Source organism: Vicugna pacos, chromosome 32, assembly GCF_048564905.1.
Source record: "Vicugna pacos chromosome 32, VicPac4, whole genome shotgun sequence".
In the NCBI taxonomy this organism is placed as follows: Eukaryota; Metazoa; Chordata; class Mammalia; order Artiodactyla; family Camelidae; genus Vicugna; species Vicugna pacos.
Genome location: NC_133018.1, coordinates 5,271,967 through 5,299,786, shown reverse-complemented (window position 1 = coordinate 5,299,786; position 27,820 = coordinate 5,271,967). Strand labels below are relative to the sequence as shown.

The following is a 27,820-nucleotide window of genomic DNA, read 5'->3' as shown; positions in this document are numbered from 1 at the left end:
GCTCCTGTGAGGTGTTCTGCTCCAGGGACGAGGAGCAGTGAAGAGGCACAAGGAAAGTCCTTTGTGTCCTGGTGCTGCCTTCCAGGTCGGGGGAGGGAGGAGGCGGTAACACCCAAACACAAGAAGCAGGTGTCAGGTGCGGGATGAGGGGGTTCCCTGGTGTCAGGGCTGCGTGTCATCTGGAGCTGGGCTGACTTGCTCAGGGGCCTGTGTTTAAGATTCTGAAAGAGGTGTGGGCAAGCCTTGTGGCCGTCAGAGGGAAAGGCGGGTGTACCAGTGTGCTGGGCGGGTCCCAGCAAGGAGGGGTTGGGGCACAGTCCACCTTCTTAGCCGTTTGGTTTCCTTGGTGAGTGGGGCACCTGTCCAGGAGGGCGTGATCTGTGAACTGGGACCCTGGGCGGGCGTCCAAGGCAGCAGGGCAGGTAGGGAACCCTGCAGACACTTGGGAGGGGAGCCCCCATTTGAAGGAAATGCAGGATGTTGCGGGAGGCTGGGGCCTTAGCCAGGGCTGGGAGGGCAGCAGGGGCCAGTCTGGGCTGGGCTTTCCTGCCAGCAGGTCATCACGGGACCAGGGGATGTGGTCCAGGGCCCTCGGCCTCTCCTGAGCCAGTGGCACTCATGGATCCCACAGAATAGCATCTGTAGAGGCACAGAATAAGCTACGTGGGGTTGCAAAGGAAGCTGGTTATCCTAGACCTGTTTCTATTCGTGGCCACCATCCGAGTACCCTAGGTGAGAAACATGTTGAAGCAGTGTGGTGCCGGAGAGGATCAGAAAAGGAAGAAAGAGGTGGCCAGAACCCCGGGAAGAGGGTGCAAGTGTGGCATCCAGGAAACATCAGAAAATCTCAATCTTGTATCCGTGCATCAGGGCCCCCAGCACTGGGGTGGAAGGCCTGAGGGCCGATCTTCGGGCTGGGCAAGGTGGAGGTCACTGCCACCTCGGCTGGGGCAGCTTTTCTCCTTCCTTCAGGGTGGAGTGTGTACAAGGGGTGTGTGTGCATGTGTTCAGTGCATGGGGCACGTGTGTGCACATGATCACGCCTGCCCCCTTCCAGCATGTCAGTATGTACGTGTGTGCATTGCGTTCTTTTGTGCTTGTGTGTGAGCGTGGGAGGTACTCGCATCCACCGTGTGTGAGTGTGTGTGTAGGCTGATTTCAACAGTTGTGACAAAGCGCGTGTCGAGGCTGTGTGGCAGGGCTGGGGGCCTTGGGGGAAGACGGCTAGCAGGTCCTGAGGGCTGGGGCTGCCACGATGTAAAGTGGGGAGCTCGGCTGCGGGACAGGACACGGTCACTTGGCCCAGAGGCAGCTCAGACCCCACGTGCGTGCCCGGGACACCGAAGGCCTTGATGCTGAGACCTTGAAGTAAAGATCTTGGTGGTGGTGACAGCAGCCACATCTGAGTGTCTCCTTGGTGCAGAAAGCACCGCCTGTCAACCAGTTTACTCTTCCCAGCAGCCCGGGGATGTCTCCTCAGCGAGGCGGCCCCCTGTGCAGGGCCTTTGCACAGGCTGTTCCCTGAGCTGGAACACTCTTACCCGCACACCCACAGGGCCCCTTCCCTCAGCTTGTCGTGCCCTGGCCATCCTGACCCCCTCCCGTGCTGCTTCAAGTGGCAGCAGCCCCAGCCGCACTCTCACTGCACCCTGTCTCTTTCTCCTCCCACATGGCATCGCCTGTGAACACCGGGTAATTCCCGTGCCCTTATTCTCTGTCCTGTCACGATGTAGCGCCCAACAAGGCAGAGGAGTTTGCCCTGCTGGCTGATGAAACCTGGCACACAGGAGGCCCTGGATTAATGCTTATGTAGTGGAATGAGGCACAGAGATGTTAAGGCAGCAGCCAGGGTCACACAGCTTGTAAGGGGGAGACAGAGGGCAGAACCAGCTCTTGTCACCTGGTTGTCCTGCCCGTGGTGTCTCCTGCACTGCGCTTTACTGGTAGGAGGAGTGTGTGTGTGTGCATATATGTCAGGGTGGGGTGGCACGCAGACTAGAGAGGTCCAGCAGTCATTCAGAAGACACATAGCTGAGCTAGGCAGGTGCCCGGCCCCAGTTCTTGCTGGCTGAGCCTGTGCTAGGGATCTTCGCCCCTCACCCTGGTTAGGGGAGGCTGGGTCACATGTGTCCCTCCATCTGTAGCCCAGCTGGGAGCCAGCAGGAGGCCCAGGCCAACACGTGGCCCTTTTTCAGGCCTGCCCCCGCTTGGCCTGTCCAAATGTGACATGGCTACATCACGCATCTGGCTGGGAAGTATTTCTTGGGCCAGAGCAATTGTCCTCTGTCCTCCACCTCTGTCTCTGCCTGGCGGCATCTCAGCAGCTACCCTCCCGCTCCCCTGGCCTCTCAGCTCCATGTCCCTCTCTGTCTCATGGTAGTCTTTTGTGCATTTTCCTACCCCTGGCCAGATGGGCCAAGTCAGGACCCATGGGTGCTGGGGTAGGGGGTACTGGGGACTGTGTGGGGGAATTCAGAGAGAGGTCCTGTCCCCTGTGGTCCTCATTTGCACATCCATGCAGGGGGCTGAGGAGGAGTCCCCTTGCCCCAGGACAGGCCCTAACTTCAGAGGCTCTGGACCACGCCCTGGATGCATGGGGAACCAGCCTGGTAGGTGAGAGCTGGGCGGGAATGGACAGGGGCTGACCCATTGCCTCTGCTGCCCCACCTGCTGGGCTGAGGAGAGCTCTGCCCAGGAAGCAGGAAGGCCTAGCAGGATGCAGGCCTCTCGCAGGGCCCTCATCCCGGCCGACTGGGGCCACGGGCCAGGGAGGCCACAGCCTCCAGGCTGGGCCATCAGGGTGGGAAGGAGGCTGGGAGCCCCCTCACCATGTGCCCTCTCTCCTAGGTGGCCAAGGCTACCTGGCCACCATTAATTGGCTCTATTAATCCAGTAATGAGACAGAAATGAGGCTTACAGACAGAGGGGGCATTGAGCCAGGGAAGAATGGCTGCTTCTGTCTGGGCCTGGAGGGGCAGCCCAACCCCCAGCCTTGCCCACTCCTCTGCTGCCTCCTAATAGCCCACCCAGCCCAGGAGCCCTGTGGCCACCCAGCAACGGGGGTCTTGAGAGCCTTGCCCAGCACTGCGGGCCCCAGGAGTCCTTGTGTGGACAGTCCCCCATTGTGGATGCAGTAGTCTGAATAACACTTGTCAAGTGTCAGCTGTGAGTGGGACACACGTTAAAGATGTAACAATGACAACAAAACTAGCAGCCACCACTCGCTGAGTGTCCCTCCGTGATGGGAGCGCGGCCAAGGTCATGCGCAGTCTGTTTCTGGGATCAGGGCGCCACACGTGATGCAGAGCATCCACCAGTAGTCGAGTGTCCCTCTGGTGGAAGTGCGGCCAAGGTCGGGGGGCGGTCTGTGACCAGGATCAGGGCTTGTGTGTTACTGGGGCCAAGCACCCTGTGTCCAGGATCAGAAGTCAGTCTGTGGTGAAGATCAAGGCTCAGTGTGTGACCAGGGTCATGTCTAGGCTTGGGGGGCAGTCTGTCCTGTGAGCCACTGGCCCCCTGCCTGGCCTATCCTGATCTGACCCCTCCTCTCTGCCCCCTCCTCCCACCACATCCTCGCCACCTGAGTTACCAAGGTAACCAGCCCCAAAACAATGGGTGTTTTAGCAGCTGAGGCCTAACCTGAGTCTATCCTGAAAGACTGAGTGCTGCAGCAGTTGCCTTGGAACCAAGGGGCATCCTCTCTCTCCCGCTCACTGTCAGTTTCCTCATCACTCAGGCTTCCACTTGGGACCTGGGCTGGGGCAGCAAAAGGGGGACAGGCAGGACGTGCCCACCCTGGCCCTGCTTCCAGTGCTGTCTCCTGGACCCCAGGCCTCGGTCCCTTTGTCTCAGCGTGATGGGGTGGGATGGCTCAGCAGGGAGACCACTGAGGTGTAGAGTGCCAGGCGGGGGACCCTGTGGTCAGTTTTGGCAGGCAGCCTTAGTCTGGGGGCCAGTGAGCAGAGCACTTGGAATCTGATCCTGAGTTTGATCCCAGCTCCTCTCCTTGTCAGCCTGGTGGATAACTTGGCGCCTCTGTCTGCATCTCCTAAATAGGCGTGGTCATAGGCTGTTGAGGTCCCCCGAGCAAAGTGGCAGTGATGAAGGCCCGATGTCTGAGTAGCCTCGGCTCTCATACCTTCAGAGCCACTCCCCTACCCTGTCCCGAGGGCATGGAGGCAGTCCTGGGGCTCCCCGCCTTCCTCCAGGCCCTGGTCTGTTCCCCTTCTCCTGCCCCTGGCCCCCAGGGTCCTTCCACAACATTCCGAGTTCAGAGTGAAGTCCTATTTGTGCAGTATCCTTGAGACCCTGGCTTCACCTGTCTTCTGAGACTTGGGCCTCCACGCCGTCTCCAGGGCAGACCCTCCTGGCTGTCTGGACCACGTTTCTTTGAGCCTCAGTTGTCTCTGCTGTACGTGGAGTGAACATTTGGTTCCTGGGTGGTCTGAGACTCAAGGCTTCTGTGTACTGAGATGACCAGCACGGAGCAGGGGCGGGGGGAGGCAGGACTCCCTTGCCCAGGTTGCACCCCAGAGAGCCAACCTTGGTGGGAGCAACCTTCTTTGAAGAGTGTGGAGCCCCATCCCACTCGGCCCCCTCCTCAATGGGGGAGGCTGGGCATTGCTTCACGTGGACAGGCTCACATCTTCCCATCTGAACAATGAGAGCAGAGAGGCCTCCCTTGTGGGATCACAAGGCATCGTGCCGCACCAGACCCAGGATGGGGCTCAGAGTCAGGGTCCATGCAGAGCTCAGCCCTGTCCCTGCCCGCGGCCCTCCATGGCAAGTCCTCCCTGGGCCTCTGCTGCACAGCTGGGGGCTCAGGGGTCAAGCACGGTGCACGCCCACCCCAGTAAGGTTGGAGCCACACCTCCTACCCGTCCCTTGTCTGGCAGAGGGGCTCTGCCTCTGGGTTCAGGGGAAAGTGGGACCCGTGGGAGGGTTGGCTCTGTGAGAGAGGAGAAGTTTCTGCAAGGGCGTGGGGGGTGTGGAGTTCTCGGTTGCCACATAACTCAGCAGGGAGAAGGAGCCCCGCCTTCCAAATTGGGGGAGTTAGTGGTGTCCCTTCCTAGTGACCAGTTCATTCATCAGACCCCCTTGATGGTCAGTTCCCAGCACAGGCACGGGGGCCGCTGGGAGGGGACTCTGCACCTGTCCAGCAGACCTCTCCAGAGGAGAGCACCTGGACACTGCACCTGCTGGCCATCAAAGTGGGTTCCCTGGGATCAACTCTGATCCCAGCAGTGTGCCCACACCTGTCATCTCCCACCATTTCAGGCATCAGTCCGTCCTCAGATGAGGGGTATGAGGCCGGGGTGGGATGTACTAGATGGGCCCATGGCTCCAGAGCCCACCCTCTGGGCTCTCTACCCAGTCCTCGTTCTCATCCCAGGAGATGGGTCTGCTCGCCGGGGCCACAGAGAAGCGAGGCTCCAAGAGGCATTGGGGACCCTCTTGCCGGGCCAGGTGTGACCTTCCCTCAGGCAGCCCAGCTCCCCTGCTCCAGCCCTGGGGGAGTAGGTGGCATGTGGCAGTGGCCCAGGTCTAGCATGGGTCCCAGAGGTGGGCCTTGGCAGTGCCATCTCCTTGGTTCCTAGTACGTGGGTGCCATGTCAGCACATGCAGGGTGCTTGGCCCGGCCTGAACCTGGCCCACGGTAGGTGCTTGGTGAGGCTGCGTGCCCTTGTTGACTTTGCCCTGACCCTGCTTTGTTGGGAGGGTGAGGGCCTCAGGGCAACCCTGAGAATAAATAGGATGGTGGCACCAGGGTCCCTTGAAGAGGGAGTGATCTGGGAACGTTAAGTGTGGCCTTCTGAGAGAAAGCCTGGGTGAAGCAGCCTCTTCCTGAGCCCATCAGCATGGCCTGGAGTGCTGGCCCCAGATGTCAGGCCTCTCCACTCCTCACTGGGTCCCCAGTGTTTAGAGGCTGTCCCTCATCGTGTCCCCCGTGGCACTGGGGCTACTAAGGGGCTCAGGTCTTTGGGGGCATGAGGTCATGACTGCCGAGGGGAGAGGGCCAGGATGGAGAAGACCCAGGAGAGGGCTGAAGGAGGGTGGCCGGAGGGGCCTGGAGGCCCTCAGCAGCCAGTCTGCTGGGTGTCAGGGAGGCTCAGCCTGGTGCTCAGCCAGCAGCTGTGAGACTTGATCACTCGTGCTGTCCCTGGGGGGCGTGGGAGAACGAGCACACAGGTCATGGCTGGGGCAGGAGCGGGATGAGGAGGAGACTGATGCTCAGAGGAAACTGGACCGAGGACCACAGGGAGGGGGCAGCAGGGCGCGAGGACCTGTGCCCAGGAAACAGAGCCCGAGCACCATCCTCAACCCCATCTCCCCATCACCCTGTTGTGTAAGGCAACACTGGGATGGGTGGGGTGTCTTTCCTTCATTCATTCATTCACTCTTTAGACCTAGTTGGGGCTCCAGCTCTTTTTCCAGCCCCCACACTGGGGACCTGGATGCAAAGCCAGTGGAGACCCTGGCCCAGCTGCTTGTAGACAGTGCTGGAGGGCACCGAGCCTCCAGGGGGAAGTGGGGTGGGCACCGGACCCCAACTTCCCCAGCACCTCTGCCCCTCCCTGCCCAGCTGGCCTCTGCATCACACCCCACTGCTAATCCCATCTAGGCCCACACTCGCCTCCTGACCGCCAGGCTGCTCTGTCCCAGATCCATGCTTGGGAGGGGTCATCCCCTGAAAGACAAGTTGGAGCCCGTGCTCCACCAGCTGCTCCCCGGGTGGCAGCAGGGCACACGGGAGTACAGTGGGCCTTCGTACAGGGCGCCGAGTGCCAGGGTCCCGGGGTGGAAACTCGAGACTGCTTCCTGCAGCAGTGCCCGCAGCAGTGCCCACAGCAGGGCCGTGCCGAGGGACATGTGGGTGGGGGACCTATTGGGCGTGAAGCACGAGGGAGGGGCAAGACTGCGTGGCATCTCATTGTGGGACCTTGCAGTGTCCCTGGGGATGCTGGGGCCAGGGGGTGATGGTGAGGGATCAAGTGCATGTGAAGCATTTGTTTTTTCCTGTATTGAGTTGAGCTTGGCTTCTACTCTCAGGGTTTCAGTTTCTTCTCATGGCTTCCTGCTCCTTCGTCCCTGTGTCTGCATCCCTGTGGCTCCAGTATCTTTATCCTCCTTGTCCTCTATGCATGGCGGCATCCTGCAGTGGATGGAAGTGGCACCCTGGGCATCGGGGAGCAGATGCAGTGTCACGTGGTGGTGGCACACAGCAGGGGGAGCGTGCCTGATTAGGGCCCTTCTTTGGGGTAGCAGCCAGCCAGAGCCCCCAAGATGAGCACCAGCAATGCAGCACCCGGTGGTGTCCCAGTGAATGTCCCCCCACCTCATCGCTGGCCTCTGGGGAGGGGCTTCCTGAGAGACCAGGTGGGCTTGGGGCTCAGCTCTCCTGGGAAATGACTCCCCCTTGTGATGATGGATTTCCTGGAGGGGTCTTGGCCTTCCTGGCCCTGCTGTCAGCTCTCCACCCCTCTTCCTATCCCCACCCCCACTCACGTCCCGGCCTCTTGGCAGAGCCCTGTGAGATCTGTGACGAGGACAGCTTCGGTGCTGTGCTCTGGAAGGAGATCCTGGCCAGAGAGGTGGCCGCAGTCTGGTGTCCTCACAATGCCACAGGTGAGGACTGAGGGGTGGGTGTCATGGGGGACTCCTGTCCTTGAGATGCTAGTCCAAGGAGCTGTCAGCACAGGTCACACGGCCAGACCATGCCCAGGCAGCCCGTGCCCTGAAGCCGAGGCTGTACAGGTGGGAGGGGACGGGGGCTCAGGACCACCGTGTCCTGAGCTTTCAGCCGGAGCCAGTGCCTGCATGAAGCCATTTAGTGCAGTGCCCTAGGGAGCTAGCCATTGACACGTGGGAAACTGAGGCACAGAGACATTAACACAGTAGCCGTTGGCGTGCAGGACCACTAAGTAGGAAGTTGGCTGTGAACGCGGTGGTCTTCATCCCGGTGCAGCCCTGTGGAGTGATGGGAGGTGTGGAAAAGGCAGAGAGCGCTCCCGGAAGGGGCTTGGCACATCAGTGCGTTGATGTCCTTTGCCCCTCATATTTGAAGAGTGCAACCAGGTTTGGAGTTGTCTTTGCTGTGCAACATTCAGGAAGTGACCCTCCCTGAGTCTCTGTTTACTTTCTGTAAAACAAGTGTATCGTGGGTTCCTTGTCCCCCCGGGACCCTCCCCCTAGGGGGGTTGTGTGTTCCCAGCCGTGGTTGCAACCCCCCCCCCCCGCCGTGTTTTGTTTAAGAACAATACACGTCTGGGTAGCGTATTGCAAATCCACAGAAGTAAAGTGAAGAAAACCTAGGTCGTGGGATGGTGTGACTTGTCTGGCCTTTTGTCTGCGTGTACAACCATATTTTCCCTTGTTTTGATTGTGCACCATGCAGTAGAGCAGGGTCCTATCCTGCCCTGTGGCTTCTGTTGGGTGACAGGGTTGTGGCCTGTCCCCTAGGGTCATCGCCGCCGTGTGTGTGCACAAGTGTGCCTGGTTCCCTGGGAGTAAGTTCTGGGTCATAGCCTGTACCCGTGTTTAACGCAGTGGGCACCTGACGTCAGTTGGCCCCAAGGCTGCCCGGCGCCTGCTGCGGCACACCCAGGCCATCGGGTCCCCTGCCCCCATGGGTGGAGCTGAGCAGGGCCTGCCTGGCTGTTGGTTTTCCCCAGGGCTGTGGATAGGAAAGGTCTCTGCCCCCACGCAGGTGGGGTCCCTGAAGGTGTGGCTCTTGCCATGTCCCAGGACCTGGTGCAGTGCCCGACGTGAAGCATTTGCTCAGAAATGGTTTAAATGAAAGACACCTAGGGAGGCCTGTCCCCTATGCTGGGTCATTTGTAATGTGGCCACGGGCAAGTGTCTGCTTCTGGTGCTAAGGGTTCCAACTGGAGGGGCTTGTTCCTGGGAGCCATGGGTGGGACTCCTGTGCTTGAGGTGGGCACCCACCTGCGAATCAGGAGACAGAGCTGACCCACCATCTCCCCATGCCTCATCCTGTTACGCTGTGAGCTGGACGAGGAGGGAATCGCCTACTGGGAGCCCCCACCTACTTCCGCTGTGTCTCTATCGACTACCCAAACAACCAGATAATGGTCAGGCTGGGACAGGGGTCTCCTACCCAGCCCAGCCCATCTCTCCAGGGTCCTCCTCTGCCCTCTGTACTCTGACAGTCCTGTGTCCCCAGTGGCACACTATGCGGACGTAAGTCAGCCATGGCCATGACTGGGGACTGCAGAGGACTTTCTTGGTGTGGGAAGTCCTTGGTACCTGTAAGTGATGGCACCCACCCCTTCTATCTTCCAGGCCCAGGAGCAACTGGCAAAGGCTTGGAGTGGACTGCCCGGGGAGGCGGTCTTTGAGGTCATCCAGATGCTGGAGTGGCCACCAGGGCATATAAAACTGGGCTTTAGTTCCTGCTCCCCATCTGGGCTCAGAGAGGGGACAGGAGCTATCCAAGGCCACAAAGCAAGGCTTAGATGCCTGAGCCAGTCCCTTCCCCATTCTGGGTCTCAGTTTCTCCTCCTCAAACTCTTAGTCTGTGGGAAGAGGGTAGGCAGAGTGCCGGGCACAGGGTGGGCCCTGCAGTGATGGTTGGGTGGGGCCCGTGGGGCCGGCAGGTGGCCTGAAAACTCCCCCTCCCTCCCAAGTCACCACCAACCAGACTTGTAGTCTGTGGCCCGAAACTGACCTGTAAGTTCATCTGTGCTTTTTGTCTTTGGGGCCTCGGGGGGGAGGCCGACCTAGCAGGGGAGGTGCACAGACTTCAGGTTTGAGGGCCACTGACTCCCCCACTCTGTCTGTCCTGCATGGTCTCCCTGCCCCGGTGAGGGTCTAAGGCGGCAGGGTCCCACCCAGCTGGCTTCCACGCTTCCCAGGGAAGTCCACAGTTGGGGATCCAGAGGGGTGTGGCGGTCCCCCCAACATCGGACAGGTTACATGCAGGTTGTATAGCTTTGCAAGAGCACTGCCAAGAACTGGCGCAGCAGGGTGAGGCCCCGAGTGATCAGATGGGAAGCAGACGGGGGTGCTCCTGGGGCTCTGGGCTAGTTCCTTGTCAGGCGGTAGCACCAGCCCAGGCCAGGTGCTGCCGCAGTGGGAACCAGGGGGACAGGGCACTGGGCTGGACTGACCAGGCAGTGATTAAGAGTTACAGGGCCCTCTGGGTGCCCAGAGCCAGGTGTCCTCCCAGACACAAGGAAGCAAAGAGACGGGTGGAGAGCTACGTACAGTACCAGGGAAGAGTTTGTGCAAAAGCCCGTAATGGGGGCAGCATCCAGAAGTGAGGAGGCTCAGAATTTGTGGTGACAGGGTGGGAGAGAACTTAGTGACTGGGTCCCAATGGCCCAGATCACCCTGGTGGTGGCTGGGCCTCCTCCCTAGAGGTTTGGTGTCCATTGGGGTGGGTCTGTATGAGCTGCATGTCATTGTCACCAGCCACCTCTCTCATCCCTGGTTCCACCAGTCCCCAGGCCAGCCTGTGGGCCATGGGGTATGTGTGGCAAGTCTCTACTGCTGGGCGCGGTGCAGTGACGGAGGTGTGTAAGTGAGGTCAGGGAGGCTCCCGCAGCGGCTGACCCTAGAGGAGGATGTGTTTTTCTGGCAGAGAATAGGAGGAAGCTCTTTAGGCAGAAACACACTTTGAGCAAAGGTGTGGAAGTTAGAGGATACAGGAGGAACGTGAGGCCAGGACGAGTAGGCAACTGGAGAGGAGGATGGATGGGTGCCGGGGGGAGGCTGCAAGGGGCGTGGGGCCAGTTTGTAGTGCTGTGTGTCAGCAACTATGGAAGTTGTCAGGGAGAGATGTGACTATCATCCATCCATCCTCCATCCACCTGTCCACCTGCTCAGGTATCCACCCACCTGCCTTCTATCCTTCTACTCGCTTGGCTATCCACCCACCTACTTATCCACCCATTCACTCACTCATCCACCCATCCAGTCCCCCAGTCCATTCATGCATCCAGCCACCCATCCATTCATCCATCGACATATCCACGTATCCTCCCATCCACCCACCCATCCACCCACCCATCCGGTCTTCAGTGATTACTGACCACCGACAAGGCACTGCTCTAGGACGACTGCCTTTTTGGTGGTCAGTAATCACTCAAGACCTCAGCCTCCTCTGATCCCCAGTGAGGAGAGACAGGAAAGTGGGAACATATAGTTCCCTTTGAAACTGTCAGGTCATGGCACAGGCCAAAAAGTGGAGCCAGTGTACCGAGTGGCAGGTGGGGTGAGGTGCCTTTCAGGGCAGGTTCACAGAAGCCTCTCTCAGGTGGTGCTTGAGCAGAGGCCTGACAGCACTGTATACCGGGTGTCTGGGGACAAGCATTTTGTTCCTTCTGAACAGGCAGTGCAAAGGCCCTGTGGTGGAAGTATCTAGGACCATATGGCAGACTCCACTGCCCTTTCCAACTCTTGGTCTGGGATTGTGAGGACAGGGGCTGGGGCAGGGGCCTGGGCTTGGGGAGAGCAGGGGCAGACCCCATTGCCTTGGGAAACTGGCTCCTGGCTTTGGTTGCTGTCAACTGCTTTTCTCTGGGTTTTGCACGTGGTGCAAGTTCTTTGTTCAAAGTGGAGTATCAAAAAAGGTTGAAAAAAGAAAAAGGAAGAAAGAGGGCCCAAGTGCTCTCAGGGCCCAGGCTGGCTATCGTGGGAGGTTACACTGCGGCTGCAGGTCTGTTTAATGTGGCCCCTTGATGTCATTACAAGCCCCTCCCCACAGCCCAGAAACCCCCCCCAGTGGCTGTTCGAAGGCTGCCTGCAGTGCACTGGGGATGCCCGTTCACCCAGTGGCCCAGCACCCTCGCTAAGACAGCTCTGCTCACATTTCTGATTGTTCCCTAGGCCTTGAGTCCCCTGGACAGTTTCAAGATCTTGGTGGTAAATTGCTTTCCAGAGATGTGGACCCAGCCCCTTGGCCCCTAGGGCAGCAGGCTGTGCGCAGTCTGGCCAGCCCAGTGAGTGTGAAGTTCACAGTCCCCAAGACTGTGGGACCTGGGGAAGATTCCACCCTCTGGGAGCCTCAGCCTCCCATCCTTGGGGGCAGAGAGGTGATGGGGAGTGGGCTGCAGCCAGGTCCATGGGGTGCTTACCACTGGCCATGGCCCCCACCTCAGGTGTGGGGGGCCCACCCACGGCCCACCCCTGGTCATCTCTGAGTGGATGACACTGTTAGGGTCTCTGTGCCTGGGCCCAGGGCTCTGAGGCCAGCTGGAAGGTGCCCCAGAACACATTTTGCCCACAAGCTCCCTGTTCAGTCCTGGGCACGGCCTTAGGAGCCTGGCTAACTATGCCTGTTAGGTCTGGGGTAGCTGAGGCTTAGAAAGGACTGTGGTCCAGCTCAGGATGAGGACTGCGGTGTCTGATCCAGAACTGGACAGCGTGGGGCTGAAGGCCAGGGCTGGGCAGGGGAGGGAGGGGGCTGTCGCTTCCCCTCCCCCACTCTTTCTCCTTTGCCCTGCTCTTTGCTGGACAGAAACTCTGTCCATTCCCAAGTGGGGCCACTCCTCACATAAACGGGCTCAGAGGAATCAAGCGTTTCGTGAAGTGGGGACCAGGGACAGGACCCCAGGTCTGCTTCCACCAGTGAGTTCAGAGATTGGGTCTGTGCTGTCTGGGCCTGTGTTTGTGTGTTTGGATGAGAAGGGTTCTCACTTGTCTCCGGAATTTTGTGTGTGTGTGGGGCCACTGGGGGCTGAGTGCCGTCAGTGATGTGACTGTCATCTGAGTAGTACTTGATGTTTTGATCCATGACCGTGATCCATGACTCTGTCCCTGGTCACTGATGGAGCCTAGATTCCAGACTCAGATTGAGCCCTGGTCCTGGTCACTGGTCACACTCTGAGTCTTGACCCTGGTCACACATTGAGCCATGATCCCGTGTCTCATCTGGAGTCATTTGTGCATGTTCATATGTAATTATGCATGTGTCATGTGCTTGGAGGGCAGCCCCCTGTTCCAGCCACGTGCAACTGTCAGCCATGTGACATGCTTGTCTTGGAAAGTCTGAGTCAGAGGTTTCCACCCACATCACAAAAGTGTCTCACAAAAGTGAGACAGAGCCTGTCACCGTCACCCCGAGTTGTACACACACTTGCACACACGTGCTCAACATGTACACATGAGGTGACTTCTCCCAGCAGGACTCACGGCCCCATCCCCACAACACTCCTACACCAGCCTGGCCGATGGCAGTGAGGACCTTGGGAGCGGGGCCATTAGGGAGAGAAAGGGGATCTTTGCAGAATTCCCAGGTGTTTGGGTGGGTGGGTGGAGGACGGGCCCAGGAAGGATGGACTGGTGCCGGGGTTAAGGAGGGCCAGGAGCACATCCAGGGAGTTCAGTCCTGTGGTTCTGCTCGGACAGCTCGCTGGGTCTTTCACTCATGGCGGCTGCATGGCTTTTTTGCAGTTCCTGTTTTAAAAAAGAATAACCCAGAGTTACATTGAGCACAAAAGTGAGAGCTGACAGGATCCTTCGAAATCACCTGCTGTACCATCACTTGAAAACGGTGGAGGTGAGGCCCAGCATAGGGACGTCAGGACAGGCCAGGCCTGGGCCAGACACCCTCCACGTGCTCATCCTGCTATGCCAGCATTTCAGGAGGTGTTCTGCCTGACACTGATCCCACGTGGGCTTCAGGAAGGGCAGAGTTCATACCCACTGTGTCTTGTTCTCCTGGGTCCACGTCCCTGGCAACCATAAAGGCTCTCAGAAGTCCCGTAAGCGGCTCCTGTTCCATTGGGTTGTGGTTTCCCTAATTAGCGGGCACTTGGCACTCTCACTGAGCTGGCACAGCAGACACTAAGACTGGCTGGTGGAGGGTGTGACCTTCCCGCACGGTCTGGTGGGTCCTTTCTCAAAGCCTGATCCACTCCAGGCACCTTTAGAGCTGGCTGGCTGAGGAGACTGGGGCACGGCGTGCCATTGAGAGGCCCAGGGTGGCCCCATGGGTCATGCCAGTTTGTGCTCTCTCCCTGCCCGGGCAGACCCCAGCCCTGCCAGTTGCAGCTGTCCTGGGGGACACTCAGGACCCAGGCCCATCTCCTTCCGTGGGGTCCTTACCAAGTGCACGTCCTGGGCCCTTTAACAGCCTTGCCCCATCCCTGTCCCTGGTTTCCTTGGAGAGGGCAGTGAGGGGGCAGGCCCTGGGGGGCAAGCGGAAGGGTGTCCAGCTCACTGTCAGAGGCGGCCAGCCCGATTTCTCCCATGTTGGCTGAAGGGCACTGTTGGCTGCTGCTGGACCAGTGGTGGCCCTGGTGTCTGGGGGGCTGGGGCGGGGTCCTGTGTGGTGGGACCATCAGACATGTGCTTGAGGGTCGGGATACACTGGTGTGGCAGGGGCAGGGGCATCTGGGTGTGGGGAGCTTTCCCAGGTGGAGTTCAGGGCACAGGATTCTCCTGCGGGGCTGCATCTGGCTGCGTCTGGTCCCTTTGTTTTCCGACCCCTGCAGGCCCAGTGTGTGTCGGTGGGGGCGTGCAGTCCTATGAGTGGGGTGTTCACAAGTGACGAGTGTCAGGGGTGAGGCCTGACAGGGTAAGCAGCGAGTGTGGACAGCTCTGAGCTCACGGGATTTGCTGGACAGGCTGGGGAACAGTGCAGGGCAGTTCTGGGAGGATGCCTGCCCTGGTGCAGGGTGCTCAGGGCAGCTGCAGGGCACTGGCAGTGGTGATGGTTGTGGTGGTGTTGATGGTGGTGAGGAGGTAATGCTGGTGGCACTGGCAGTGGTAATGATGGTGGTGGTGATGGCACTGGTGGTGGTTTCAGTGGGAGCCGTGAGGGTGGAGGCTGTGGTGACAGTTAAGATGGTGTTGGGAATGGTCTGAGCAGTTTGGGGGAAATTGTTACTGAGTCCAGACTCCTCCTGCGTGCTGCACGACAGGCCAATAAATCGGGAGGCGAGTTGTTGGGGTAAGGAATAGCGACTTTATTTGGAAAGCCAGCAGACTGAGAGGATGGCAGGTCAATTTCTTAGAGAACCATCCTGCTCCCCTCAGAATACAGGCTCCTTTTATACAAAAAAGAGAGAAAGAGAGGGAGAGAGGGTGGGGTTCGTTGTTGCAAACTTCTTGCTGTAGGAATGCTTTGTTCTTGCAGCCATCCATGTGGGTCAGGCCTTGGTGTTCCTGTAAACCTCCAACAAAGCAAAGGTTATTCTCTGTTTTGCAACTTGCCATCTCTGCCTAAGTGCAGAAGTGCTGACATCCTTAAAGGTCAGAGCTGGAGAGTAGGCTCTCCTGTCTATTTCAGGCTAAAGGCAACATTGTTTCCCAAAAGGTGCAGAGCTGGCAAGGCTAAGACTGGAAAACAGGGCACAGTGGTCAAAACTAAAGGAGCAGTTCCAATGTGGAGGCAGATTTGTTCTCCTCTGTTACAATTTGAAGCCCCCCTCCTCATGGGAACCAGGACACATCCGGGGCAGTTAATGAGGCCGAGTAGGTGAGGGGGCTGGGTGGGAGGGCAGAGGTGAGAGCTCATGGGGCCACGCAGTCTGGGAAGGTGTCTTGGAGGAGACAGAGCTGAGCTGGCAGGGGTAGGGAGGTTTGAGATCTACTGGGCCCATGCAGGTGCCCAGAACCCAGCATGCAGCCTGAGCAGGTCGGCCAGGGACGCACTTGCTGAGTGAGTGACCTATCGGCTTGAGGTCGAGCTGCGCCAGTGGTTGGAACATGATGGGGTGTGGGTGTTGAAGCCCCATGGCTGGCATGAGTAGGTGGCAGGTCTGACAGAGGTGGGCCAGATGTGCACCAGGTGAAGGTCTGAGTGAGGGGCAAAGGGCTCAGGCAGGGGTGCAGACCTCTGAGCTGGGCGGAGTCAGCAGATGCCCTGGGGTTGTCGAGACCCTGGCTCCCCCAGTGCGGCACACTTCCTTGCAGGGCTGGGGAGCTGAGGGGCCCCCTTTCTGCAGGGCCTCTGTGACCCTGTCCAAGTGGGTGGGGTGGGTCAGGTGAAGAGCCACCAGACCCCGAGGATGGCTAGGTTTCCAGCCTTGGGGCAGGCCTGCGGCTGGAAGCTGTGACTCAGCATGGCTGGCACCAGGTGGGAGCCAGGAGTTTGGCATCCTGGGCTATGTGAGAAGCCTTTGAGGCCCTGGTCACAGAGCCGTGGATGCTGAGTGAGCGTTAGACATCGTCAGTGCCTGGAGAGCCCGCCCCCCATGGGTAGGGACACAGGCCTGAGGGTGCATGGTTCTCACCCAGCAGCTCACTCAGCAAGACTGAAGTCAGGCCGATCTCCATCCCCCAGGGTCCCCTCAGGTCACAGGCATTGCCCCTACTCCTCAACAGAGAGGACATGGCACTGATCTGGGGAAGCAGGTGTGGGCCTGCCCGGGGAGGGGTTTCTCACAGGCTAGTGGTCAGAGGGGAGCTGAGCACAGAGTGGGAGGTTGAGGAGGCTTCCAAGAGATGGCAGTGCCTCGGGAGAGCCCTGAAGGAAGAAGCTGAGTCAGTCAGGGGACAGGAGGGGATGTGGTCAGAGGGAACGGCCAAGGTGAAGGCCTGGAGGCAGGAGAGGGCGCTGTGTTGTGAGTCCCCAGCGGCTCCATCCCAGCTGGCGTGTGTGGGCGGGGCCGCCCGCCAGGGCTGCAGGGGGTGGCGGGGGGGGGGGGGGGACCTGCGAGCCCTGATGAGCTCCAGCTGCTGGGGGAGATGGGACCCGGGCAGGGAACCCCAGCCCAGCAGCCGGGTAGGACCTGTAGGAAGAGCCAGGTGCAGTGCTCAGGAGCGTCCAGCTTATCCAGGTGGGTTCCCTGGAGGAGGCAACCCAGCACAAGCCTTGGTCTGTATGTCAGAAGGCAATAGAGGTGGGAGGTTGGCACTCTGGACGTGTGAAGCGTGATTTAGCAGCACTTGTACCTGGCATTGGTGCTTTCGGGAGCCCAAAGGCCCAGCTGAGGAGTTTTGAGGGGCTCCTAGAAGCCTCTGCCTACAGAGACACCTTGCCCACTCCCTGTTCCTTCACTGGGGCTAGGTACGCCAACCCTGGCTTCTTTGTGCTGTGTGGGAGGACAGATACGAGGCCTTCCCACTGCTGTGTGAATTAGCCCATGAAACCCCAGGGGACCCTGATGCCCACAGTCCTATAATAACACCTGCTTCGCAGGCCTGCGTGAGGCATCCAGAATGCCGAGAAGGCCCAGGCTCAGTGGGAGAGCACGTAGGCTTTGCTCTCCACGCACAGTCTTTGTTACCGTCTCTTGATCTCCCGTGAGGCCTGTATCCCTGTTGTCTCTCTGAACAGCACGCGGGGTGAAGATGTGTGCCTACTTCACAGGGGAGGCACTTTGGCCCTAAGTGGCCAGCAGTGGCCTCGGCTGTCCAGTTCCCCCTCATGGGGCTGGGCTGGACCAGCAGGGAGCTCTGCAGGGAGCAGGACGGCAGGAGAGCCGCAGGCTGAGCCTCCTCCCAGGCTCTGACACACTGGGGCCCCAGGGGTGGTCCCCTGGGGGGCGTTGTGAGTTGGGTGGGGGCCAGGCTACTCCCGTCTGGCAGCTGGTGACAGGAGCCAGGCTGCCTTCTCTTGGTGACCACCTGGGACACCAGGATAAGGCTGTGGCCCCACACAGGGTCTGAAGTCGGAATGAGGCAGCTCTCAGAGGGCGGGGTTGCAGGGAGCTGGGGTTCCCCGTCTGAGTGTGGCTGGACGGGGGAACTCAAGGGGGGAAGTGGGGAGGGTCAGAGAAGGTGGGCCAGTCCCTGGGGCCTGTGGGGTCCCTGAGGGCAACATGGCCTTTTCTCTGAGTGAGGAGGGAGCAGCAGGAAAGTTTTGAGCAGAGCATGTGTCCTGGCATATTTCCAGTGATAGCACTGTGTTGGGGACAGGCAGAGGCAGGCAGGGCGGAGGCTGGCAGTGGATCCCACCAGGGTGGTGGCCACGGAATGGAAAACAGCAGTGAGAGTCTCGGTGCATTTTGACATGAAGGCTGGTTGCTGATGGGTTTGTGGGTATGAGAGGGAGGGAGGCGGGAGGGGTCCTGGAGGTTGCTGCCAGCTTGGAGGGACAGAGAGGGGCCATGCTGCCCGGCCACGGGGCTTCACTTGTCCCTGCATAGCAAGTGTTGGCTGGGCAGTCTGCCCCTACTGGGGTACAGGCAGCGGGGTGAGCAAGCCAGATCCCGGTCCCGCCCTCCCAGAGGAGGACGTCAGCAGGAACACAAGGCCATCACGTGGTGGGAGAACTGGGCAGAGGTCATAATCTGTTTTACGTGTTAGGATTCCACATTAAATTTTAGTTGGAAAGAAAGGAAATTTTCCGTTGTAAGAGGAAAGTAGAGAAAACCACTGCCCTAGACCATGCTTCTTTTCTGATACCTGTGACTAAAAGTTTCCCACTGTGGAAAAGCAGGGGAGGGAGAGGTGACGATGGCCGAGTCTGTGCATAACAGCACAGACTCCACACGTGAAGGAGGAGGAAGGCAAAGGGTCAGTTACTTCACCGTTGAATCCCTGAATGCATGACGATTTGTTCTCTGTGTATTGAGGGAGAGAATTTGATTTCTCCTATTGTTGCTGCCCTAAACCTTATGACTCTGTATTTTACCAGTGGCACTAATCAAGAGAAGAGGAAGATGTGCCTAGTTTATTTAACACACACCCACACACTCACACATATGCACCCACACAACTTCAGATCAAAAGCAGCCTAAATGTGCTTCTTTGCGATAGGACCACAGATGCACTGGGAGGACCACACAGGGGCAGGCACAGTTGTCTTGGTTCATGCACGATGCACATCAGAAGTAAATAATACTGCAGCAAGCTGTTTCCTCCTGGAAAGTGACATTCACAGGTCTCAGTAGGTGAGGGTTTCTTCCTGGCTTCATGCAGCTTGGATGAATGAAGGCTGGCTTTCCAGGCTCCAGCCAATGGTATTTATGACAAAGCTAAGATAACGATGCTTGAGAGATTTTCCAAGCACTATCACCATTTTAGAGCCAAGTTGAAAACTATCCAAGTTATTCTCCCCATTATACAGATGAAGAAGAGAAGTTGTGCAGACCTCAGTGATGACTGCTTGTCTGCAGTGGCACAGGAGTGGAAAGACAGAAAATCAGTTTTCAGGTCTGTACCCATTAGTGGTTGCTTTTGAATGAGTTATTAACCCCACTGAGCATTAATTTCTTTATCTAAAACATGGGGTTGAAATACCTGGTGACTGATGATCACCTAGAAAGGCAGCAAGTGCAATGACATTGATTGAACTCTCTACAGAGAGTCAAGGGCACAGGTGGAATTAGAAAAACACGCACTTCCTTCCCGATATCCTCCCCTTTCTCATATTTCCAGGCTGAAAAATATCACAAGTGCGCAGTGTTGTCTGTGAGGATTAAAGGATATAAATTCCTATGTAAGCTGGCAAGTGGTAGATACTTAATAAATGGTGGTCAATGATGTTCTGCTGGTAGAAATAATATATGAACAGAGCAACCCCAACACTATTTCTTACCATCTGGTACAGGCCTGTGAGGGACACCATGTAATGTGACATCTCATTCCTTCGCCAGATAGGAAGCTCCTTGCTGGATGCTAGGCATGAAGTTCTGGGGCAGAACGGGGTTCAGTGTTAAACCTTCTTCTCAAGACTGGGCGGGAATGTCCAAAGCTTGTGACAAAGGTGAGGTCTGAGCCAGACTTTGAGGGAGAGGAGAGAGTAGGGTGAACAGCAGGAAAGGAGAAGGCACTTCGGGGAAATGATGGATCCCTGGAGATAAAGAGATGACTTTGTGACGGGGCGTAGGGAAGATTCTGAAGTGGCCACAGAGAAGGGCAAGTGCCAAGGAGAAGAGGACATGGGGGATGTCCCAGCACATGTGGAGAGCCCTTAGAACCCAGCTGGGGACTTAGGCTTCATTTTATAGGAAGCAGGGGACCCCAAGATGATTCCTGAGCAGAGAATTGTCATGATGGAAAAGAGTCTGGTAGACAGTGGAGAGAAAGCATTCTGGGTGGCTTGGAGAATAGAGACTAAAACCAGAGAGGCTAGCGAGTGAGTAGTTGCATTTCAGGAAAACGGTGATGGGGACATGGACCAGAGCACCTGCAGCTACTGTAAGGAGGAACAAGAGACGTAGATGCTGTGGGAAGGAAAGTGAGAGTTTCAAACACCGTGCAGTGGAAGGGACGTCCCGTGTAATGAGGTCGTGTCTTTTGTTGGTCCAGGAACATGGCACAGAGGAAAGGAAGCTGGAAATGCCATCAGAATTGCAATCAGTTGATTTATGCAAATGTGTAATTTCCCCTTTGTCTTCCCAAAAGGGAAGACTTATAATTTTCACAAAGGTGTTATTAATATCTAGAGCTTGGGAAAACAAAAGCGATGTTTAAACCTCAGACTTTTAAGTCTTCCAGTTTGCACTGCTCTCTGCCTTACTAAATTCACCGCACTGGGGACTGATGTTCTGCAAGCCTCTCTCTCCACTCACTTTTCCTCTTGATAAAACATTAAATCAGTGCATTTCCCACCCCACCACTACCCCTTCCTTTTCCTGTCTATGAAGAGTTTTTTCTGGTAACTGAAATTCTGTTTAAATATGATAGAGTTCTCAAGGGAGCAATGGCTGCAGTTACGGTATTTCAAATCGTTAGATTTTGAGACTTTAAGTGGTTAAATAGGTGCCTGTTAGAGTTTATAATTCAAAATGCTTTCATCGTGTGGGCGTGGGGCAGAGGCAGACCAAGGGCAGGTTCACTGAGGGGTGAGGAGGGCTTAGCCTGGGCTGTCGCTGGAGGCTGCGCTGGCGGCTCCAGTTAAATCTTAAATGCGCATCTAGGAACTTGCGAATGGCAAGTGTGTTTGCTGCTTATTCATCCGAGCCTTATTTTGTATTTTTGGCCCCCTTTGCTGGTGCTGTTGGAATGGTTAGTGTGTGAGTACGCGTGTGGGAAGACGGGCTATGTATGGGAATTACAGGGGCATGGGAACTACATTTGGGCAAGAATATTCCAGGTCAGTGTTTCTCAAACTTCTTTTTTCACCATCAACCCCCATCTCCCATCCCCTGAGGCCTCTTTGACATTTTTTTCCTAATTTCCCCCATTACTAAATTTCAGTATCAAAGACATGCAGTATATTAGTTTATGTACTTAGTGTATATCTGTACATAGCCATAAAAAGAGTAATTATTTCTGCTTTCCCAACCAGTTTTCTCCCCCTAGGAGAGAGATCTTCCCTGTAGAGTGTGTATGTTTCATTGGAGTAGAAACTGTTAGGTGTCTCCATCACGTGCTGTATTGATGGTAACTACAAAGAGATGAATATACTCAAAGGAGGGGCAGTGGGTTGAATAGTGTCCCCAGAAGGATATGCCTCCATTCTCATCCCCGAACCATTGACTGCTACCGTATTACCAAAGGTTGTCTTTTTTACCAAACACCAATTCTTTAACCAAATTACATTTGCTAGTAGAATTAAACTAAGACTCCAGAGATAAGATCATCCTGGGTGGTCAGTGTTGGCCCTAAATCCAAAGACAACTGTCCTAATAACAGACACAGGGAGGAGAGACACAGACACAAGGGAGAAAGGCCCTGGAAAGATGGAGGCAGAGACTGGAGGGACGCTGCTGCAAGCCGAGGGGTGCTTGGGGCCTCTAGAAGGGATGCGTCAGGCTACTGGGAAACCTCCCCTCCTGGTTTTAGAAGGAGCCCCATCCTGCTGACACCTGGATTTCAGGCTTCTGGTCTCCGGGACTAAGAGGGAGGAGATTTCTGTTGTTTTAAGCTACTCAATTGGTGGTAATTTGTTACAGCGGTCCTGGGACCGCTGTAACAAATTATATAGGGGAGCATGGTCAACTGTCCATCAGAGAGTATGAGGAAATCTCTAGAGGACATGGCTTTTGAGCTGGATCTAGACGAGTAGGAGTTTGGCAGGTAAAGAAGAGGAAGAGGATTTAGCAGAAAGAACAGGACATGGAAATAGATGAAAGGCAATGAGGACGTGGAGGTACTCACTCTCCGCTTCAGTTCTCCCTGACCTACACAGACATTTGAAAGACCTGCAGAGTTTAGTGCTGGACCCTTTTTAGTCTCTGTTTGTTGTATCCACTGAAGTGAGCTCATCCTTCTCACAGAATCCTTCTACATGTTGGTGACTCCCAAATGTTTATCTTCAGACCTGCCCTGCCCCCGCAATGGAGACTCATACCCAACTGCCACCTGACGTCTGAATGATCTTGGTTACTGACCTCTAATTTAGACCCACTATTACTCTGAAATCTGGGTAGACTGCAGCTTCTACCTGTGTCCCCGCCCTGAGCGCGCAGCCCCGCCCACAGGCCACGAGAGCCAATCCGCGCGTGCTGCCGAGCCCCGCCCTTGTGCCCTCTTCCCCGCCCCTGCGCCCTCCTCTGCCGCGCCCCTCTCCGCCCACCCAGTGGTCATTTCATCAGGTGCGCAGGCGGCAGTTGGTCGAGCGGGTGGCGGCTCTGCGGGTCTCCCCGGGGTCGCCGGCCCTGCTCCCACCCGCCAGCCGCGGCGGCTGCAGCGGCGGCGGCGCGGTCCCTCCGCAAGGCGCGGCGTGGGCCGAGCGGCGGCCGCGGAGCTTCGTGTCCGGCATGGCGGCGGCGGGCGTGGGCCCCGAGGCGGTCCGTGGGCAGGTGCTCGACGTGGGCCGCGCTCCAGCAACCTGCGACCTCGGCGAGGGCTCCCAAGGCGTGCTGTGGTGAGTGTCCGCGCCCGCCCGGCCTCGGCGGACGCAGCTGCGGCGTCGGGCCCGGCCCCGAGACCCCAATCCCGAGCCCGGCCCCGACCCCAGCCGGGCTGCCCCGCCGTCCGTGCGCCGCGTGTGTTGGGGGGAGGGGGAAGGGCCGGGCCGCTCGGACTGCGGCGCTGCTCGCGGCGGTTCCCTGGCTTCCCTGGCGGCGCTCGCTTGGCGCGGGGAGGGGAGAGGGGCGCGGGGGGTTGGGTGGAGGCCGGGAGCCCGGCACCCAGGGACCCCCCCCCCCCAGAACGGGAACAAGGCTCCCCAGGCCCGTGTGCTGGCCTCGCGGCCTAACCCTTGACGTCCCACTGTGAAGCCGCGAAGCCCTTCAGATGCTTGCAGCGGCAGCCGTAGTCTGGAAAGCGGTTGGCAGGGGCGTGTGTGCACAGCCCTGAAATCATTGTCTTGTCTGCCCCCCTCGCCTGCGTTTTCCGCGAACGGCTTTGGTTCAGCACCTTCCGTGGCGCCAGTGGAAATTGCCCATCACGTCCGGGCCCTTAGAAGGAATTAATGCTTAAATGTGTACTGAGAAAAGTCCTCAGTTTCATGACATGTCAGTTGAGAAGTTTTTTGTTCTTGGTTTTTTTAAATCTGTTAACAATTTTTCCTAGCCTTAAGTTGATTTAGATCTGATAACTTTCTATCACGGCTGTCAACTTATGTGACATGCCTCTCTTAGATGAAATGTCAAGTCTTCTTAGTGTAATTTGTTTTCCCTTTCTTAAGTAAGATCCAAGTACAAATAATGGATTGGAATCCTGGGTTCAGATGATAGCTTTTAATCTTCAGGTTGGTGATATTTAATATAAGTTTAATCTATATTGTGCTTTATTAGTATTTAGTGAGTGTTGGTTAACAGTGCTGGGTTTATAAAGGATTGAAATATTAATCTTGATTGAGATATTAATGACATCATAGTTTGTCATACATATATATACATGTATATTTGGCTTCATATTCTTTTTCGTTAAAGGTTACTATAAGACATTGAGTATAGTTCCCTGTGCTATAGAGAAGTTTGTTTTTTGTCTATTTTTATTTTTTATTTTATCTTCTTGATTTGTTGATTGAAATGTTAATAATATTTGAGTCACTGATATTTTTTAAAGCTTGATGTTTCCAGAAGGACTTAAAGATTTTGAGGAAGAAATTTTTTTTTCATTTTCTGAATCTGTTCAGTAGGAATTTTGCCTTTTGTGTACAAAGTTCTTTTCTAATCATTATGTAGAGGACATAAAGAGTGGAGTCTGAATTGAGCCTTTCCGAGTGGGTGTGGTTTTGAAAGGAAGACAATAAGTGCAAGTGACAATCTAAGCTGTGGAATCCAATCCTGGAAAAGGACTTAGGTGGCAAATTGTGGAGGACTCTGTAGGCAGAACAGAGTTTGATTTTATATCTGTGCAATGGAGAAGCATCAGAGTTTTTGAGAAGAAGCAGGCACATGATCAGTTTTGAGATTTTTTGGAGAACCTACCTGAACACTGGTGGAAATGACAGGAGAAAACTGAGGTGGAGAACCAGGCTTTGTGACCTTCTGGAGGTGAAGTGATGTAGTGGCATGGAAGATGGAGACGTTAGAGTCAGTAACGGGCTCTTGTCAGAGGAGTAGTTGACCTTTCATCATGGCAGGTATGGGATGAATCAAAGGATGATGAGGTCTTAACAGGGTAAGATGCTGAAGAGGAATTTGGATTTGGGAGAGATTCTAAGACAGGACCTGGTGATGTGGTATGGGGAAGGTTGTTAGTTCCAAGGCTTCTAGCTTAGGGGCATGGTGCTTCTTTTCTGTAACATTCCTTGTTAGAGGAGGAATGCTGTAGGCAGAGGAGGTTTGTTAAGGAGAAATAGTTCTGGTTTGAACTCGTTAAGTTTAGGATGCTGTTGGCCCTTTAGGCTATATCCAGAAGGCATCCTGAAAATAAGAGGGACGTAGGATCTGGAGATGAAAATTTGTGTTAAGTGGTAGTCTGGTGTGGATGAACACAGATTCTTATTTGAGACCATAGGTTAGGTGAAATTGCATGCATATATTATGCGTGTTTATTTCTTTAGTAGAGAATCTGTAGTGTTCAGTACATTTTCAAAGTGTTCATTATCCCAGAGAGATTAAGAAGCAGTGAGACAGAACAAAAGAGCGAAGAAGGAACCTTGGCAAGCAAGTAGTTTTAAGAGGTGGGAAAAGGAAGAGGAAGCTGAGGCCTGGTGAGATGTGTAAGACTTGGGGAAAAGGGAAAAATGGTATGAAAGAGAGAAGTTCAAGTTGTATGTTTCATCATCTAATTAAGTATCTATGTTGGATAAATTCAGCTTGAAACATGTTCTGAATGTGACTGAGAGGTTGTGAGGTCATCTCCATAGAGATCGTAATTGAAGCCTTGAGAAGGGAGAATATGAGAAAAAACGTGTGAACTGAGCTGAAGGAATGCCTGACTTTAGGTGTCCAGAGCAGGCAAGCTACAGAGGAGGAAGAGGAGGTGTGGTCGGAGACCAGAGACCTGGGAGTCCACATTGTCAGCGGAGCTGGGGGACACAGTGGTCGCTAGGGATCGGTAGTGCGGACTGTAGGGAGCACGGTTCAGCGGGAGGACAAGCTGTTGGGTTTGTTGACGTTCAGCTCTCCTAAAAACATAGTTTTAACCAAAATTCCATTGTGCTGACATTCCTGATGATACAGTGTCTCGTCCTGTTAAGGTGTCTGTGACTCTGGCAGGCTAGTCAGAACTGCCGTTTAGTCAGCGCCTTGTTAACTTTTGTTTTATTTTAAGCAGATATTAATCAGTCCTCTTCCCCACACTGCAGGGGTGATTCCTTTCAGTAAGTGGAAATTTGAGACCCAGCGAGGTTACTTAATTTGCCCACAGATACCCAACTAGGAAGTGGTAGAGCGTCTCTGTCTGGTGAACCACTAAGTGATACTCAACCAAAGATCAGAGTTTAGAAAATACATGCTTTCAATAGTAGAAAATATCTATTGTCTGCTTTCTGTGTAATTTGCTGTGTTAGCCTTTTACAAAAACCTTTCATGCAAGGTCATTCACTTAGAATTCATTGAGCACCAGTTCCCTGCGAGGACTCAAGGGGCGCCTGCCCTTCAGTAGCTCCTGCTGCAGACAGCGGGATGCAGTTGGGAGGGAGCACGGAAGGCCCGTGGGGAGGGCTGTGAGGGCAGAAGGCCGAGGTGGCGTGGGGCTGCCTGTGTCTGGTTTCACAAACCTTGGCGCTGGGTGTGGATGTATGACCGGGAGTTTACCTTGAGACGTGCTCTCCAGGTGGAGGAGAATGCACATGCCAGGGCACAGAGGTCTGAACGCGGCACATCGGTCAGGGAAACCAGGAGTTGTCTGGGAAGGGAGGGTGTGGGTGGGCACCTTGGGGAGAGGGCTGGAGGGGGAGGCAGCTGGGATGGGCAGGGCTGAGTTCTGAAGGTCCTTGTTTTCTAAGGAGCTGGGACTTGAGTTGGTAGGTGAAAGCCACTGAAGGATGCCCTTTTCCTGCTGGCTCCTCATCCAATTTTGTGCTTCCCTTGTTGTCTCTCTTCTTTCTGGTTACGTAGGGGTACTCAGTGGGTGTGATTTTCCCCCCGTCTCCAGGGGCATTTTGACATGTATGTGGATTTTGTTTTGCTTTTTGTTGTTACGTTGATTGAAGGTGTTATTGGCCTTCGGTGTGCATGTGGTGGAGGTGGACGTTCCCAATGACCCACGTGCAGTGCGCACGCGGCAGTCAGTCCCTGCACAGGAGGAGCGTCCTGGTAAGATGCCAGTGGTGTTCCCCTCCAGCCCATCCCCAAGAATGGATGGGCCCTGGGCAGGTCCTGCCTCCCTCTGAGATTCATCTCCTCCATGACCTTGCCCCTTGTTACTCTCTGCTCTAGTCCTCCTCCAATCCCTCCCCAGAACTTTGCTGGGTTTTGGTACCACCTGTTTGAAAGGGAGGACCAGCAGTAGTATCAATCCTCTACAGACACTCCGGACCAGATTCTTAGTTATGCTGGTTTAACTGTTAATGTAACTTTTAACAAAAAAAAAAGTCTCTTGTATGGTTTTTGGAGCTCAAAGATGTGAGGAGACCATCTCACATGAGCAACAGAACATCCAGAGTTTCTGAACAGTTTCAAGTGCAAGTAAAATGCAGACAGAATTCATTTTGGTGTCAGTAACATCCCTAATAGTGCGCTCCTGGTGGTGGCTGTAATTGGCTATAATATACATGCCATTCTGCTGAATTTAATTTGTATGTTCTCGGTTCTCAAGCATAAGTAAAAAGGTGTTTTTGAAAGGCATCCAAGTTGAGTTTTCCGGGAACTCTGTGTAGTTTATTCCTCACCTTACTCGCGGTAAGGTACCTGCTAAGTAGAAAACAACCAAATTCCCCGACAGACATCTCCAGCTACCCGACCCCGCGTCCAGCCTGCTCTGCCCGCCCCCCCCCCCGCCTGACCCTGAGATGCTCTTTCTTCCTTTTTGCTTCCGTTTTCTCTTTCACTTCTTAGGGCTCCCATACATTGGAAAGCCAACAGGATAGATCTTCTCCAAGTTCTCTCTCAGGTGCACAGTCTTAGGGCAGGCTCTGGGCTCTGAAGCCAGCTGTGGCTGGTGGGAGCTGGGGGTGGGGTGTAGGGGTGAGGTCTGTGTGGACTTCACTGTGACCAGCTGACTAGCGTTAGTTGCAAGCTTGTCTTAGGTGCTATGGTTTCAAACTCATTTTCATATTCACCTTTGAGGTTTTTGGTTTTTTTTTTTTTTAGCTAACGGATAAGGAAACTGGGTCTCAGGTAACTTGTCTAGGGTTCAGAGCCAGTAAATGTACAGCAGAACTGAGATTTGTTTAGACTTCAAAACGAGTAATGTCTTTTCCCCTGAACTACTATAGACTTTCCTGTGTTACAGCGAGTTACCTGGAAACGTGCTTCCTGCAGCCTGGGTTGGCACCAAGGTATAAAAAGGTGATTGTCATGACCAGCTTGGGCCTGTTGTGGAGATGCAAGAGGGAGGAACCAGAAACTTGGAAGGGGTGAGGGAGGTAGGGTCAAAGCAGCTTTATATTTCTCAGAAGGGTGTTTACCTGTGTTTATCCTTCTCACTCCTCTGTCCTCCATCAGTTTCTTGATTT

At 55.5% G+C, this 27,820-nt stretch overlaps 1 protein-coding gene across 16 annotated transcripts in view; it reads left to right on the top strand.

Annotated features, from left to right (window-relative positions):
* LOC116279754 (ankyrin repeat domain-containing protein 26-like) overlaps positions 1-27,820 on the top strand; it is a 139,430-nt gene that overhangs the window by 13,340 nt on the left and 98,270 nt on the right. For 3 of the 16 annotated variants that reach the window (XM_072953110.1, XM_072953104.1, XM_072953100.1), the window contains exon 1: positions 22,373-22,669. The exons of the other annotated variants lie outside the window; for them this stretch is intronic. The gene's annotated coding sequence lies outside the window, so the exon portion shown is untranslated. Of the gene's footprint in view, positions 1-22,372; positions 22,670-27,820 lie in introns of those variants that run through there. 16 annotated transcript variants of the gene reach the window in all.